Raw genomic sequence first — 16,182 nt, forward strand, 5'->3', positions numbered from 1 at the left:
AAGTCTGTAACTGTCTTGATTTAAGAAGCCCAGAACTGGACGCAGTGTTTTAGGTGTGAGTAGAGGTGCTGAGTAGAGGTGAATGGTCATCTACTTTGACCTGCTGGCACCACTCCTCCTAAGGTAGCCAAGGACACTGCTTTCCTTCTTTGCCACGAGGACACATTTCTGGCTCATGTTCAACCTGATGGCCACACAGGGTCTTTTCGGCAAAGCTGTTTGCCAGCTGGGTGGCTCCCAGCATGTACTGATGCATGGAGTTAAGGGGCATACTCCTGTCTGAAACTATCATTATCAAGGTTACTGAGGCAAACGTCACCCCAGAAGCAGAATAATTTGACCAGACAGTTCTCATGAACACAGTACTAGGCAACTTTCTGTGCCATTAACATTACTCTCCTCCCCAGAATGTCTCTGCAGTATAAAAGAGAGATTTTCTAGGAGTTTTCTCATTCTGACTGTTGCTAGAGTTGTAACTTCTTCCTTGTGAGCCTGAGGGCTAGGAATGGATAGGATGTCCAATTATTTCAAAAGTTACATGGGAAAATATTATTTTATTTATTGAATTGACCATAGATGGTCCATCTTGGTTTTTCTTGCAAAGTTCATTCCTCTCTGTTAGCAGATTTTCAACAACAGCCTGTCCAATGTAAACACTAACTTTCTCTACTCTACCTGAGAAGTTACACTGGATACAGTCCTGCAAAGCCTCTTTGCTGAATAAGCCTGGCTCCTTTGATTCAGACCCTTTCGAGGAGAGTCTCAGCAGACTGGAATACACAAGTACCAGAAACATTTGTAATGCTAAACTGTAAGAATAGAAGGAAAGCTACTTAATTTTCTGGACCTGTTCTGTTGTCTATTCCTTGTGTATTTTACATTATCCAATCATGTGACAAGCAAAATCTGACACCAAACTGATTATTTAGTAAGTGTTGGAAATTTATAGAGCAATTTTCTCTTTGGCTGAAAAAGAAAGAGTACATATTTAGTGTACCAAAGTCAGGATTTTAAGCCAAATTTCATCTCTACTGACGCTTTCTTATTATTGTGTTATTTTCCCATTCTTAAAGCTTGATTTCTGTTTGGTAAAGACTGATTTTTCTTATTACATGGTTGGCAAAGTGTATATCCTTTCCAAAGGCAAAGTCAGTGGAATTAGAATGAAAGAAATAATTTAATGGGATGTACTCACTGTAGTCACTCTATTTCATTTCCTCAAACAAGAGCCTTCATTGACCAAGACAGACATTTCTCTGGCTCGTGTCCATTGCAGGGCAAAGTCAGAAAGAGAGAGATAGAGGGAAAGAAACACAGCATTGCTTCCCTTGAATAAACTCATGAAAAGTGGGCAGAGACCTTGTAACAGTGTTTGGGATGTCTCTGACAGCATCAGAATATAAAGTGTCTCCAACCACTTTTCACATTTTTTTTTGGAAGGGCAAACCTTTCCAACAGTGTAATACCACTTATAGAGAACGATTTTGAAAATTTAACCCTTATAAATTAGCTTCCCTCACTTTAAACAGCTTTGCAAACACACTGCAAACACTTCCTACCTTTTATTCTTCCACCTCATGTTTGACAAAAGAGAGGCTCAGGAAGCCCTTTTAGTTTCAGTACTTGTATAAGGTACAGTCTCTACAGCCAACCCTAATTGTTTTATGAAATTTGACAACTTGATTATTGTCAGGATTGGACAGAGGAGAGCATAACCTCCTGGAGATATGCTGAAGTTGATACCTTTTTTTTTTTTTTTTTTGGATCTGCATACAGGACTTCACATAAATAACTTGCAACCATGTTTTCCCTACGAAAATGCCCTACATTTAGAATTTCACTAAAATGGAGACTACAAAATTACTTACAGTGAAACAAGCTTAAGCTTGAGAAGCAGTCATGTGAGAAATAACTCTGAAATTAATGGTTAGCACAAGAACTATGTGACCTAAATTATAATTTCAAATATTTCTAAATGAGAAAGCTCTGGATAATTCAGATACCATGGTATTGTAACAACCGAAAATGCTAACTTTCTAATGATGACTGTATGCAAATGATCTAATTACAAACATCAACACAAAATGCCTTGTTGAAAAAGAGGGGGAAACATTTTGATCAGCTTAGGAAGAAGAAAAAATTACGCTTTGAAAATATTACTATGTATATGGAATAATGAGGCCTCATAATAAATGCTGGATCTTATTTACTAAGTTTTTATTGTTTGATTCAGATTTTAATTTCATGCTGCATTAAATGAATAGCAAATAAACCCCCTTTTCTTTAAATGTTCACATCAGCTTCAAAATCATAGTTTGTTACATTTTTGAGTTAATCTTACAAAGCACTGAATTTAAATTTGCAAGTTGTGATAATCTAGAATTTTAAGGAGTTCTAGTATTGGGAACGAAAAGAGATTGGAGCAGATAGTGAACTCATGACAACAGAACATCCTGATTACAGGATAGTTGGATACACCACCACTTTCACTTATATATAAATGGATCTTAAGAACAATGACTCATAATTTAACAATCTGACTAAATATTTTTAATAATTATTGATATATTTTAATATTTCTTATATCAAGTTTAGCCAACATTCGATTTCAGCAATTTTGGGATTAAATAAACTTCTGGCACACACAGCAGAAAACAAAAACCAAAAAGTAAAAATTATTCAATTAGGTAAACCTAGAGGCTCTTTTTTTTTTTCTAAGGGTAAAATTTTAAAAGTGTGTAATTTATCTTCTTTCTGTCTCTGAAGGTCTGAAGTATCCAGACTCACTGCAAAAATACCCTGCTGTATGTCAAAGCCATAAAGCAATTCATCCCACTGCAGCCAAACCTAACACTTCAATACATTTGGAAAGAAAGGTTTAAAAAAAATAATATATATATATATATAAAGGAAAAGAAAAAAACCCTGCAGCTAAGACTGCAAAAAGACTGCAACAGGTGAACTGTTTTGCAAGATTAGCAGCTGCCATAAAATCCTTCTTTGTAAGAGAGAAAACCACAACGTGAAAGTAGATAAACTCCATTACAGTGAATTTAAGTACCTGTAACCATGTAGACAGAATAAGCCAAACATCTGCCAATGTGTTTTTCTATACTTTGCTGATGTTGCTATCATCTGGACACATTATCCACGTTTCCCTGAAACCATGTATTGCAATTTCCATCATCTTGTATTACACCTGCTGAAGAGGGTAGAACTGATCGACTACAGCTTCTACTGCTGTTGAGCTCAGCCAACAAGCTGTTCATGAATCCTGCTCGTGTTTTGGTAAACTGAGCCAAACTGATTTTTTTTTTTAAAGGATTTTCTTTAAAGATCATTTTTTAAACTAATTAAAGAAAAAAAATTTCACAGTTATTTTGTCCCTTTCTGGTGGTTTCTTCAACACTTCACGCAAGATCAACATGAGGTCAATGAACATTATTTCCATTATATATAAAAAAAAAATATTATGCCATGACAAAAAGGTGTCCTGAAGCAATAAGGACAGTGCTACTAAACAGTAATGACTGGGCTCCCATCCCAAGAAACACTGGGGATCAATCCCTTTACATGTATTTCATTTTCTCCAAAGTCCCTTCCAATATATATTGATTTTTAGATGGAAGAGTGTTTGCTTTTTTTTTATAAATCTACTCTGTCATTCAGAAAAATCAATCAGAAAATGCAAAGTCCCAATGCTGACTGTCTTAAATCTGCATCTAATTTCTCCCCCCACATAATCAAATGGCTAATTTTTCTTTTAAAGCATTCCACAAACATTAAAAATAAAAGTTAAAAGGAAGGAAAGAGAAAAACCTGCACAAGTAGGTTGTGTAAGAGCTTGAAGAATGTACCTATGTCCAAATAGGAATTTCACTGTTTTTATGGTCAGTTGTTGTTCAAGAGCCAGTATTAATTAAAACTTAGGTTCTGCCTCTTTCCTGTCTTAGAAATGTAAAGCCAGGGCCAGGAGGCCCTGGTATGATAACAGGTTTAACCATAAAGCTTTTAGAGTTTGCCCAAATGGATATTCAGATTCTATCTGGAGGTCACAGCCAACCAGGCAGTTTCTTTGTCTGCTCTATCCTGCAGCCATGCCACAGCCATGCCTATTTTCTGACTTACTAACAGAAGAAAGTTAATTCCAGAGTACTGTGTCTGAACACCTTGCCTTTACATTTATCCAAGGTCATTTCCATTTTAAGGTATTATAACATGGATGCTAAAAAGCTAAATATAAGAATAGGAAACAGTTAAGATTATTGCTGTCAGACTTTCTGAGTTGAAGCCGTGCAGTAGCCCTATGACTTCTGAACACACAGATGGAAACATGGCAAAGATATATTGACAGTCAAATAATGTCATAGATTTTCAGTATGCAAAACAGTGACTGATAGTAGGCCACTAACTAATAGTAGGATTCAATAATATCTGAAATTTTAAAATAAACAATCAAATAAATCACATTTTGTTTGGAAAAAAGCTTGTAAATCAGAAATATGCAACACTCACTTTAATCTTCATGCTTATACAGACAAAATAAAGCCTTACGCAGGTGGATGCAGGTGCTATTTGTGAATGCGTTCCCATTTAGGAGAAAAGGAGTCCACTTACATTTAACACTGCATATACCCAAACTGCTTGAGAACACATGCAAAAATTCATACACCATGCTCTTCAGCATGCCCTCTGGTACCCTCAATACACTTCTACTGACGTATACATGCTATGCTATAGGCAGACAGTCAGCACTCCAAGCATCTAGCCTACAAGGGAATCTCACCTGGCTCCCAGAAACACTGGCCGCTTTTAGCAGACTAACAAAACTTGCCAAGTTGCTTCTGGATTTTATTCTCTAGAAAAGCACGGAAGTGCAAACTCAAGTCAGGGATGTCAAGATCTTTTAGGTCACATGCTGCAAACTTACTAGCCTGGTACCTGAACATCTGGGTAGTAACAGAAATGGCCTCAAGTTGCACTGTAAACTGACCATTGCCCTCCTCCACTTGTGAGCACTTGCAGATGATGAGTGGGCACTTTGTAATTACTCGGTTGCATATGGTAGCAAGGGCTTAAAGTCCAAAGTATGTAGAATTTAGCTACTATTTTAAACTGTAAGCATGTTATCCTACAAAACACTACCACTTCTGTCTTCATATGTGCACAGGTAGGTACATGGATGACAAAGGAACCACAGCCAAAGTTATTCCCCCTGTTTTTCCTCAAACGTCACCAAGCACATTTGCAAGGCTGAGATGCCTTGCGTCTTTCCAGATGGCAAGAATATAAATATAAATTCATATACTTAGTAGATCATTGGTGTTTCCAGAATATCAGTTCAGGTAACATTTTCTGCAAACAAACACAATTTACAAAAGCACAATTCACATGTGCTCTGAAGCAATGCTATTATATCTGTGTGCATGTCATCACTGACACACGAATAAAGTGACAAAATTAAAAAAAAAAATCCTGTTATGATAAACTAAAGAAAAGAGCCTAAAGATACAAGTTTCAGGAAGTTATCACAAGAGCTTATATCATGAAAGGAGATACTGTAACTTTTCAGGAATGTTTTCAGGTAAAAAAGATAAACTTTCCCCACTCCTTTCCAGTGGAACCCATGACTGAGATGCATACAAGCATATTGCAGAGGTACTTGATATGTGATGGATCTACAACTACCAAGCTGCCAAGTTCTGGACTACTACATCAACTGAATCAATGAAAATGTGTCTAATTTAAAGCAAGTTCTCAGTGTACCAAAATTGAAAATATAAGCCAGACAGCTCCTATGATATTAGAAGCAACTTACTTATGATGTACTGCACAAGTTTATTATGATAAACTAATCTAAAAACATACTTTAAACTACTATTAAACACAGTGAAAATAACACAGATTGTCAAAGGTACTATTATTTTCACAGTTTGTTAGGTATTATGTTGTGTGAAATATCACTCTTCAAAGAGAAGCAACCTGTGTAAAGAGCCCTAGGAGAGTATATAGATGCATATTCCAGATAAAGTTCCTATTTAAATGCAGAGCTAATTTTGACATGGCTAATTTTAATATTATTGTTTATATAATTCTGCACTCTGTATATATGTATGGCATTTTAAACAACTGCAGAAGCTTAGTTAAGAGGGGTAATGGCACTTTAAAAACCCACTTACAGGTACACTTAAAAAATATTATTTTTGTGGTAAATATTTCTTAGAAACAAAGTACACAAGGTACCTAGAGCAACTGTAAAATTACAGTTCAAAAGCTAACACAGTAGTAGTTATTTTGTCTATAAAACAAAATTCAAGGAAGTTGTAAAAAAACCCAAAACACCCCCCCCCCCCCCCCAACCAAACCAAAACCATGAATTACCAGAACATCAGGATAGCAGTAATGGAAGACTGGAGATATATCCTGACCTCCTCTAAAAATGAATACAAGGCATGTATAAAGCCTAATTCCTATGGCATAAAATTAAAAGAAATCTATATACTCCATTATGTTATTGCTGAAGGAAAATTCCCCACCTCTTTAACTACAATTTCAATACATTTCATATTTTGGTACTGAATACACAGTCTCTGTTACAGAAGCTCTATTATTTCTGATGAAAATTGCAAATCATTGCTGGATCAGAGCATGTAGGCCTAAAGGGAAGTGAAGCATAAAAAAAATTATAAGGAAAGAAATATGATTAATGCAGGGGTTACTCAATAGTCATATATAGTATTAATCTTGTATGAAAACAATTATATTAAAATAAAACTGCTCTAAATTCTTCTCTATATGTTTGTTCAATTAATAGATTAGAGAATGCAAGCTATTAATCAGATCCTAGCTCAAGAATATCACTCACCAGGAATGACTTTTTAGGCATCTGTACTTGGTAAAAATTAAAACAAAAATACTTCACTGTATGAAGCTTTATGAATGTCAAGCACATGCCTTTCCAATGCCATGTGTAACCTTATGACTGTTTACAAGGGAATAAATATTGTGAGGATGCTGTAAAGTTATTTAGGAAAGTCCAAAGGCTTTCACAGTTTATATACGATTTTCCCCTCCTCTTTTAATCACATCCTTCTGAGTGAATGATTTTGAATGCAATTTACGTAGATAGAGCTAGTGATGTTTCACCTCCTTCACAGGATGTGCCAGTATGTGATGTAGTTTACTACATCTGAAGTTGCTGAAACTGTTACACGACTGCTTTAAGTAAAAGCACAGCAAAACTTATGAATTCTACCAGCTCAGGCAAGCCTCTTCCACAGCTTCAAGGATACCATAAAGCAACCCACCACAGACTTACCACCTGCTAAATCAGCCAAGTTCCACAAATTTCAGCAGATTTTGATACCTCATTTTAAACCATCTGAGAGCTTCTTCCGGCTTTTACTGAATATCATCGATTTCATTAGAAAAAAGAAGAAAATACTAGAGACAAATCACTAAAAATACTTCCTCTGACTCAGCAGCCACAAACTTCCCTCCATAATGGTACTGAATTTCACATGAGAACTGAGGACCATCTCTTTCCTTGTCTAATGGCAGAGACTGGGCCAACAGTGGCTTTTTTGAAGGACTATACCCATGTCAGTGAGTATCAGTTAGGTGGGAAGAGTCATAGCCCAGCAGTTTAGGGCTGTGCACAGATAATGGCTTTGAATGCCAGAGAAAGACAGACAATGAAAAAACAACTGGGCCACTGTTCAGAGGGAGGTGGAGAAAAGGAGCGCAAACAAAGCACAAAGATGAGAACCCTCTCCTCGACGAAAGCTGACATGGGGCCATTTCTATGCTTGACTCTCAATCTGAAATTTGGCTATTCAATTTTTATCACATAAAAAGGCAATTGAGAGAGGCAGCTGTGGAGCCAAAAGAAATCTAACCTGAAATCAGGGCAAGACAGACATGTAGCCCTGTAACCTTGGGAATTAAAAATAAAAAACTAAAAAATTGCAAAACTGTTTCTTGCGGTATAGGGGTGTTTGGTTGTTTAAAATCTCTGCTATCAGATCTTTCTATTTTAATTATTTGTATTTATTTATTTACAATTAACCATGTCTTTCAGGAGAGGAGAAGAATTTTTTAGGTTTTCTAAGTTAGTTTCTAGCATCAGGCTGACTTTTCTATTGCTTAAAGGCCAGCTTGTGAGAACTAACAGCTTAGACAGTCTAAAAGATAAAAGCATGATTAGAAGGTTCATGCTAGACCAGGCCCAGTGATAAAATACTGACCCTTCTGAAGATAAGCCATTAAATTAACAGGAAAAAAACCTACAAGTGAGTAATAGCACCACTTTTTTGTTGTTGTCTACATTTTAGTCAACAGCACCCCTCTGACAGTATCAATGTTGGAGTAACCTTAATCCTCTATGCAAGAGAATTTGTATCAGGTTTTTGCATGTCCCTTTTTGCACATTCATAAACTCTGTCACTTAAAAAAAGTTGAAAGAAATTGGAAACACAGAAAAGCAAACTCAGTACTGGACTGATTCAGATTAGGCAAGGAATCAAAATACAACTGCCTGTTACTGTTGAACTAAGGTTACCAATACATTCACTAAAAAAAAACAAAAAAACACCCCCACCACCACCACAACAACAACAAACAAACAAAAAGCAAAACAAAAACAAAATAAAAACAACAACACAACCAAGAAACAAAGGAATGAAAAATCAAGCAGTAGAGGCTAACTCAACCATATTAGACTTTGAATTTAGTACCCATTCCAACTGTGCAGTGGCTTCACAAAATAGAAATAAGGAACTGCACAACCAAGGCTGTAACAGAGATGCTATTACTTACTGTATAATCTGCTGGGCCATCCAGCAGGCTGCCCTTTTCCTCCCATGGCAGCCAACATCATCTTTGAGCCACTGTTCATGCAAATCCGACAAGGAATGGGTACATATTCCAGTTAAAATAGCCCTGGGCATATGCCAGAACAAGAGCCTGTACTAGAAAGTAAAGGCATCTTCTGCCCTCAGTTTCCAAATTGACTGTTTGTTACCATTCCGGATGTAGATATCCTTACACAATACTTGCACAACACTAAGAGAATGGCAATAATCAGTATTAATTTCTGTATTATATGATCAAAATAACATATGGTGCACACCAGCTCAGTGGTAATATTATCTAGACAACTGAAGTTTTCCTAAAAAAAATTACCAGTATTCATCACTACCAGGAAATATGAAGCCAGAACAAGAAAAAAAAAAAACCAACATGATGACATCTGACTGCCTGTTGATCACCAAATGATTTAATGTAATTGCTCAACAGTTCAAAAAGATAGTATTTCTCTGTTATAGTTTTAGAAGTAACTGTCAATAAATGCTTATTGGAGTCTCAATAGATTTTTACAGCCTTTCCTAGCATAGAAGGGAGTGGTGTCCCAACTTTTTGCTTTCCTGACAACTTCTAAAGATGTGAAAGTTATTTGGCTCCAGCATATTTCATTCCACTTACTGAGAATACAACTTTCAGAACTAGTCTTAACAGGAATTAAATACAACTGTGATAATACCCTGGCATACTAAATGTATAGGTGTTTTTCTTATTGACTCCCATGTTCTAATTTGCTCCACTGAACTGTGATACAATCAAAGACTTTTGTTGAATAACTTGGCTATGCACACTGTCATTAGAAAATGTAAGACAGAGTGTATTAAGTAGAACCTTACTTAAACTGACATGCATTTGTGTTTCCAAATGCTTTTTCTTCCAGTTCCTTAAAACTACACATTTTTGCAACACTCAAGACTGACAGAGATGTGTTGCATGTGTTCACAGTTGGGAGGACAAAGTTCCTGCTTTAATTTTAATGTTAGCTTTCAAAAGGAAATTACTGGAATGCATTCTGAGAATGCCATACAAAGGCCATTATCTCTGTCAGAAACTATTCATAATAGGATGAATCTCATGTTAAGGGTATTCTGAAAGTATCTATTTGAATCTCAAAAATAAACATTTTTATTTATCATTAAAATTTCTACAACACCATCTCCTAAAATAAATAAATAAATAAATAAACCTCCCCCTCAACCAATAACCTCTTCCATATACAGAATAAAATGTAGGAATAGTAGCTTCTATCAAATGTATTACATACTCTGTCATCTGAATGACCTGCCCAGTGTAAGCATTTTAAATCTAGTGCATACTGTTAGATCAAGGTTTTCCATTTTCTTTTACCTTTGCTTTTCATTGTAGATTAAAGCAAGTCCCTAACTATTAAAAATAAAGATATATATACAGTTCATATACATATGTATTTGCACACATGCACAAATGCAGCACATTAGCATCACGGACCTATGTATGGAAGGTTACTTAAAATGTGGAGAGAGAGAGCATCTACTTGAAGAAAGTATTGTTCTACAAAAAAAAAAAAGTGTCAGGAACGTCTACTTTAGTAGGTTATTAGAATAAATTTTTACCAATGACAGAAAGCTGGTTTATCACATCTCTCTGTCAGTTACGTTAGGATTCAGCAACTAGAAGACTAAATATGGGGTTTTTTCAGGAAAAGAAGAAAAAATAAATTATACCTTCTGCTTACAAATATTTTAATGAAGAAATGCCTAATCTACTGAACATTACTAGTTGCTATATAAACAACTCTTACCTGTATAATAAAATCACTGAAGTAATTCCAACTTTGCCTTGAACTTCACAACACAAGATGTACACATATGGTTGAATTAGCTCAGTTACTCAGAAATCAGTGGAGTAATACCAAAGATAGATTTGGCCTATTATCTATCTGCACAGCACAAATGAATAATGCAAATGTGTATGCAAAGGACCATGAAATATCTCAGCTTAGCAGTGCATTTAAAATGTATCAGTAACTTTCAGCTTCTTGAAATATTTATCAGCTGCGGGAGGTTCCACTGAAAGCACACTCTATTAGAGACTTCACTGAATTTTTATTTCTACACCTGGCTCAGAGGACTTTAGAAAAGGAGACTGGAATTAACTGCTGAAACAACTTCAGTTACTGCTATGACACCAAAGACTTCACAAGCACTTCATGAGTTTCTGAGTCACTTTAATGTTCTTCCCAAAGTCCAGACCAAATGGGGTCTTTATGCAGCACATCTTAGAGGGGAGGAGAGGAAGGTAACAAGTTTCTGGACACAACTTCAGAAGCCACTAAAATCAAATTGTCTCCAAGTAAAAAGCTACTGAAAGAATTCACAGTAACAAGCATGCTTTAAGACACCACAGTCAACTCAGTACCACGTAACAAGTTAAACTGTCTTACTAAAATCAGTCTAGTGGTACAAACTAGTTTGCGGTGGCTAGTTGAATCAAGTATGAACAAGTTTGGATCAATCATGCACAGCATTTAAATCACTGACCACTAGTCAAAGCATGAATTAGTTTTACTAAACTTTTTTGAAATAAAATTTGATCTTGAAGTAATTACAGTATTTTTATTGGTCTATTAAAGATTGGGACATCTGAAGAAAGATTTTTTTTTTAATAACCAATATTCTAGATTATAAAACAACCACGCAAAAACAAAACACAAGAAGCCCCAGCATTTAGCTTTAGCACTGAGCAGTTAAACCAGTCTGATCTAGAAAATCTTTTGTTTCCTACTTTAACTGATAAAAACTAACTATTTCAGAAGAAAATTCCGTCAAAGTCATATGCTTTATTCATTATGGACTTTGGGAGAGTACATGCTTATTCCTTTAATCTTCCAAATGCAGTCACCTAGTAAAAAGTAGTACTCCACAATAATGCATTCCTGCAGTGTCTTGAGTCAGGAATAATGCATAAAAACAACCCGTTCTAAAAACTTTTTGTGGGTAGGAAGTATGAGACACAGGGGGTATGGTTTGTTTTTACATTTTATAGATTTCATTTAATTCAGCAAAGAGATCAAACTAGTAGATAAACTGTTACCTTAACAAGTATACAGATGTGTATTAGAAAAGGCTTTTGGGACATTTTCCACACAACTGACTTTGACATGAAATAATTTATTTAATCCCTTGAACATTTCCCTGGGACTCAGGCAGCACCAGGTGAAACTAGTAGGTCATAACCATGCATTATTTTTACTATCTGTAATGAATTTCAAATTAGCTGAGCCATCTAAAAAAAATCTACCTGAAAAGCTCAGCAAAGTCTTTGAAGGTTAAATGTTATTATAAAAGATGCAAATCCCCTTCTCACCTATCTAAGGCTATACTCTGAAAAAAGATTCCACTATAGTTGAGTATGTAGTATTTACTGAGAACATTTCCTAGGACGAAAGTACAAAGCAATGGGTCTGTAAGCTCAAAAGCATGCATTTACAGAAATACATTTTTGCACAAGAAAGAGCAGCCTGTTGAAATATTTTACCTCAGTGGAACTACTGATTTTCTTAAATCTTTTCTGTAGACGGGTTGAAACAAGAATAACCGCGGCTAAATCGAGTGTTGCTGAATAAGGACATGAGGCATTTTCGGGAAACAAGACACTAAAGCGTAACACTTACTTTCTTGGCTTTAACGAGAACTCTAAATTGTAGCCAAATATGCTACCTATTTGCTCTTGGGTAATAAGACTTAAACCATTTTGAAGTCGGAACACATCTCGTAAGCCATTCACAAGTGACGTTTTAAAACAAGTTATAAAAGTTTCCTCGAAGCCCAGCATTTCACCTTAAACAAGCGATCCATCTTTAAGGCTTTACCTTTTGTCGCCCACTCGCAAATTAATCTCTTGAATCGCTTCAGCTGCGCCCTGGAAAGTCTCCTCACCGTCGAGCCGAGTTTCCCTCCTCTCCGGAGCGGCAGCTCAAGCGGCTCTACTCTTTTTCTTTCTTTCTTTCTTTCTTTTTTCCCCCTCTCCTTTCAGCACTTACAAAGAGAAACTTGAAAAAGAAATCAGTCGGCGGCCTGAACGAGCGGGTGGACCACAACAGGAGCAGCGGCCGCGGCGACAACAAAACCCATCCGCGGCAGCCGAGCGCTGTTTCGCGGGATGGGGATGGAGATGGAGGGCGGCCGGGCCCGGGCAGTGGCAGCTGCCGCCGGCCCGGCGGGGCAGCGGGGCGGGCGGGCCGGGGGAGGCGGCTCCGCCGGGCACAAAGGGCTCCATGGCAACGCCGGCCGAGCCCCCCGCGCCCTCCTTCCTTCAGGCAGCGCCTCGTCACCGCCGGACCCGCCCACGCCGGCCCCCCGCGCCAGCGGTCGCGACAGGGTATCGTGGAAACAGCTCTCGGCGACTAAGGGCGGGGGGGCCGGGTAGAGGCTGCAGCTCCTGGCCCTGCCCCTGCCGCATGTTTTCAGCAATTTTTTTTTTCCCACCAGAGTGCAGATCAATCTCCACACATATGTATATCCATTTAGGTTTTTTTTAATTGAGAGGAGAAGTCGATAAGCTACTAATTAGAGGGCTGGGCAATCAACAGTCATATAAAGTTTAACAAGGGAAAGTGCCGAATTCTGCACCTGGGATGGGGTAACCGTGGATGTTCATACACAGTGGCAAATGAGATGCTGGAATGCAGTGCCATGGAAAGGGACCTGGGAGACCTGGTCGATGGCAAGTTGAATATGAGTCAGCAGTGCCCTGGCAACCAGCAGGGCCAACCATGTCCTGGGGAGCATCAGGCAAAGCATCGCCAGCAGGTCAAGGGAGGGATTGTCCCGCTCTGCTCTGCACTGGTGTGGCCTCACCTTGAATATTGTGTGCAGTTTTGGGCACCACAATAAAAGAAAGATATTAAGCTATTAGAGAGTGTGCAAGGGAGGGCAAAAAAGGTGGTGAAGGGCCTTGAGGGGAAGCTATATGAGGAGCTGTTGAGGGCATTTGGTCTGTTCAGCCTGGAGAAGAGGAGACTGAGGGGAGACCTCATCACAGTCTACAACTTCCTTGTGAGAGGAAGTGTAGAAGCCTGTACTGATCTCTGTGGTAACCAGTGACAGGACCCAAGGTAATGGAAGGCCAAGAGTTGGACTTGATGTTCCTTGTGGTTCCTTTCCAACTCAGCATATTCTATGATTCAATAAATCTCAACATAGTATAACTTCACAATCAAATAATTAAACCCCACATTCTTTAGCTTATCAGTTTCTTACAATACAAAACATTGTATTTTGGGACATAGGAGTTTTTTTAATTTTTCTTTTAAGCTTTTTCTTTGCTGTATGACCTGAGGTTGTAAAACTTTTAAATACACAGTCATCTAGAAAATAAAACTTACTTACACTTGAATTTTTAGAAGTGTGTATAGCAATAAGTGTCAAGGTTCCAAGCTAAGAGATAAGTGCCTGGCCCAGCCTTCAGCAGGGACAACTCCAAGGCTCCAAAGAGTTTCAAGAAAACAACTTTATGTACAGGATTCCTGCCGCTGAATGAAGCAAGATTTCGTGTGCACCCTGAAGTCTAAGAGCTCTCAGGTCAAGGGTCAAGACACCAAACGTGTAAATGAAACTCAAGCAATGTTCATGACAAATTCCTATGACCCCATGCATAGTTTTACCCCCCATACCTCCATAAAAGATTACTATCATCCTTCAGCATGCTGCAAATCATTCAATTATTCTTCTGAAGTCAAAAAGACTTAACTTGCTCCTGAGAATTTCTTGCCAAATTGCCTTATTCATTCCATGCATTTCTGTTAGTCAACACCTGTGTTATCTGAACAATGATGTAAAACAATAGTTCCATTATTTTGTATACAAAGATCCTGTCAGGCATAATAGCCTTCCACTTCACATAAATATTAAGCTTCATATTCAAATACTTCATGTGAATAAACTGTCAGTTTAGACCCTAAAATGAGCCCTTCCCAAGGTTTTTAATGAAACAAAATGTAATAATTATACTCATTTTAATTTTTAAAAATATCATAGCACAGAGCCTTCATTATTTGCTGCCAGTGTTTAGGTAAAAGGCTGCAGGTCTGGACTAGAGGTTGGCATTTTAGCCTTTTCTTTTAAATTCCATATTCAATCCAGATCTTAAAGAAACAGCTTCTTTCTACTTACAAAGAGCCATCCCCATCTCTGAACTACAATGACATATACTTAACATACCCTATCATTAATATTTACCACTACTGATTGGAGTCATAAAATTGCAGTGCATATTTCAGTAGTCTTCTCTCAAAATGTCACAATGAAGCTGAGGTCACTTTTGCTTGATTTGACAGGACACAGCACATCCATTGAGGAAGGAAGAGTGGCATTTCAGGACCTCAAGAAATTAAAAATGTCGCTAATTTGGCTCCTACCAATCTTCCCCAGATTTATATACGCTCTCTGGGTCAGACATAGGTACAGGGGTTGCCCTCAGCTTCCTTTCAAAAGGGAAGAGAGGGAAGAAGCAGGTTCAGAGGTTTAGCATTAGAAACTTCTTTTAAACACCTGCTGAGGCCAATTAAATAAAAATAACAACAACAATAATGAAGGACACAATTGGATACTTGTCCCAGAAATTTTGCAAGGGGAAAAGCCCAACAGTTAATTGTATTTCTAAAATTTCAAGGAGATAAAATGTTGTTGGGAGCAATGGATAAGTCCTTTATCTTAGCTTCTGAATGGCAAACTTACCAGCTTCCTTTTAGCTCTGCCAGCTTTAAGTGTCATTTAAGGAGAGCAATACAACAGTTTATTATTTCTCTCCAGTGTTGCTTAGGATGTAGAAAGACGACCATTTATGATACATTAAAGGTCACAAATAAATGCCAATTTAATAGAAAAAATCTACTCCACATGCAAGAATATCTCAAAGGGGTAGTTAATTACACAGCAGCCTCAGCATGTTCTTTTTCATTAAAATATTGTGAACGGCCATCCTGTTTCATTTCAGTGTGCTAATATGCATCACCATCTCAGGAAAGCTTTGTTGAAAAAATAAGAAAACAGATACTATAAAGTCATTACATTTATTGCAGCAGTGAACAACACACAGGCAAATTTAACCTATCGATACAATTCAAAGGGATTTCACTCTCATTGCCAAAATCAATGATTGGTATTAAAATGGATTGCCACATACTCATGAAAGGGTTGTTTAACCATTTGACATTTGTACAGATTGCTATCTTTATGTAAAGGAAGCCTACTTCGCAAAACTGATTGATGAAAGAAAACTACTTCCATTTCAAACCCATATACTGTTATTGTCAGTAGAATACATACATTTTCTGAATCA

General features: G+C 37.3%; 1 protein-coding gene across 10 annotated transcripts in view; it reads right to left on the minus strand.

Moving 5' to 3' along the window:
* CTNND2 (catenin delta 2) overlaps positions 1 to 16,182 on the minus strand; it is a 629,651-nt gene that overhangs the window by 404,667 nt on the left and 208,802 nt on the right. For 2 of the 10 annotated variants that reach the window (XM_050328038.1, XM_050328034.1), the window contains exon 1: positions 12,713 to 12,985. The exons of the other annotated variants lie outside the window; for them this stretch is intronic. The gene's annotated coding sequence lies outside the window, so the exon portion shown is untranslated. Of the gene's footprint in view, positions 1 to 12,712; positions 12,986 to 16,182 lie in introns of those variants that run through there. 10 annotated transcript variants of the gene reach the window in all.

Source organism: Myiozetetes cayanensis, unplaced genomic scaffold (genome assembly GCF_022539395.1).
Source record: "Myiozetetes cayanensis isolate MyiCay16 unplaced genomic scaffold, myiCay2020 scf1, whole genome shotgun sequence".
Lineage (NCBI taxonomy): Eukaryota > Metazoa > Chordata > Aves > Passeriformes > Tyrannidae > Myiozetetes > Myiozetetes cayanensis.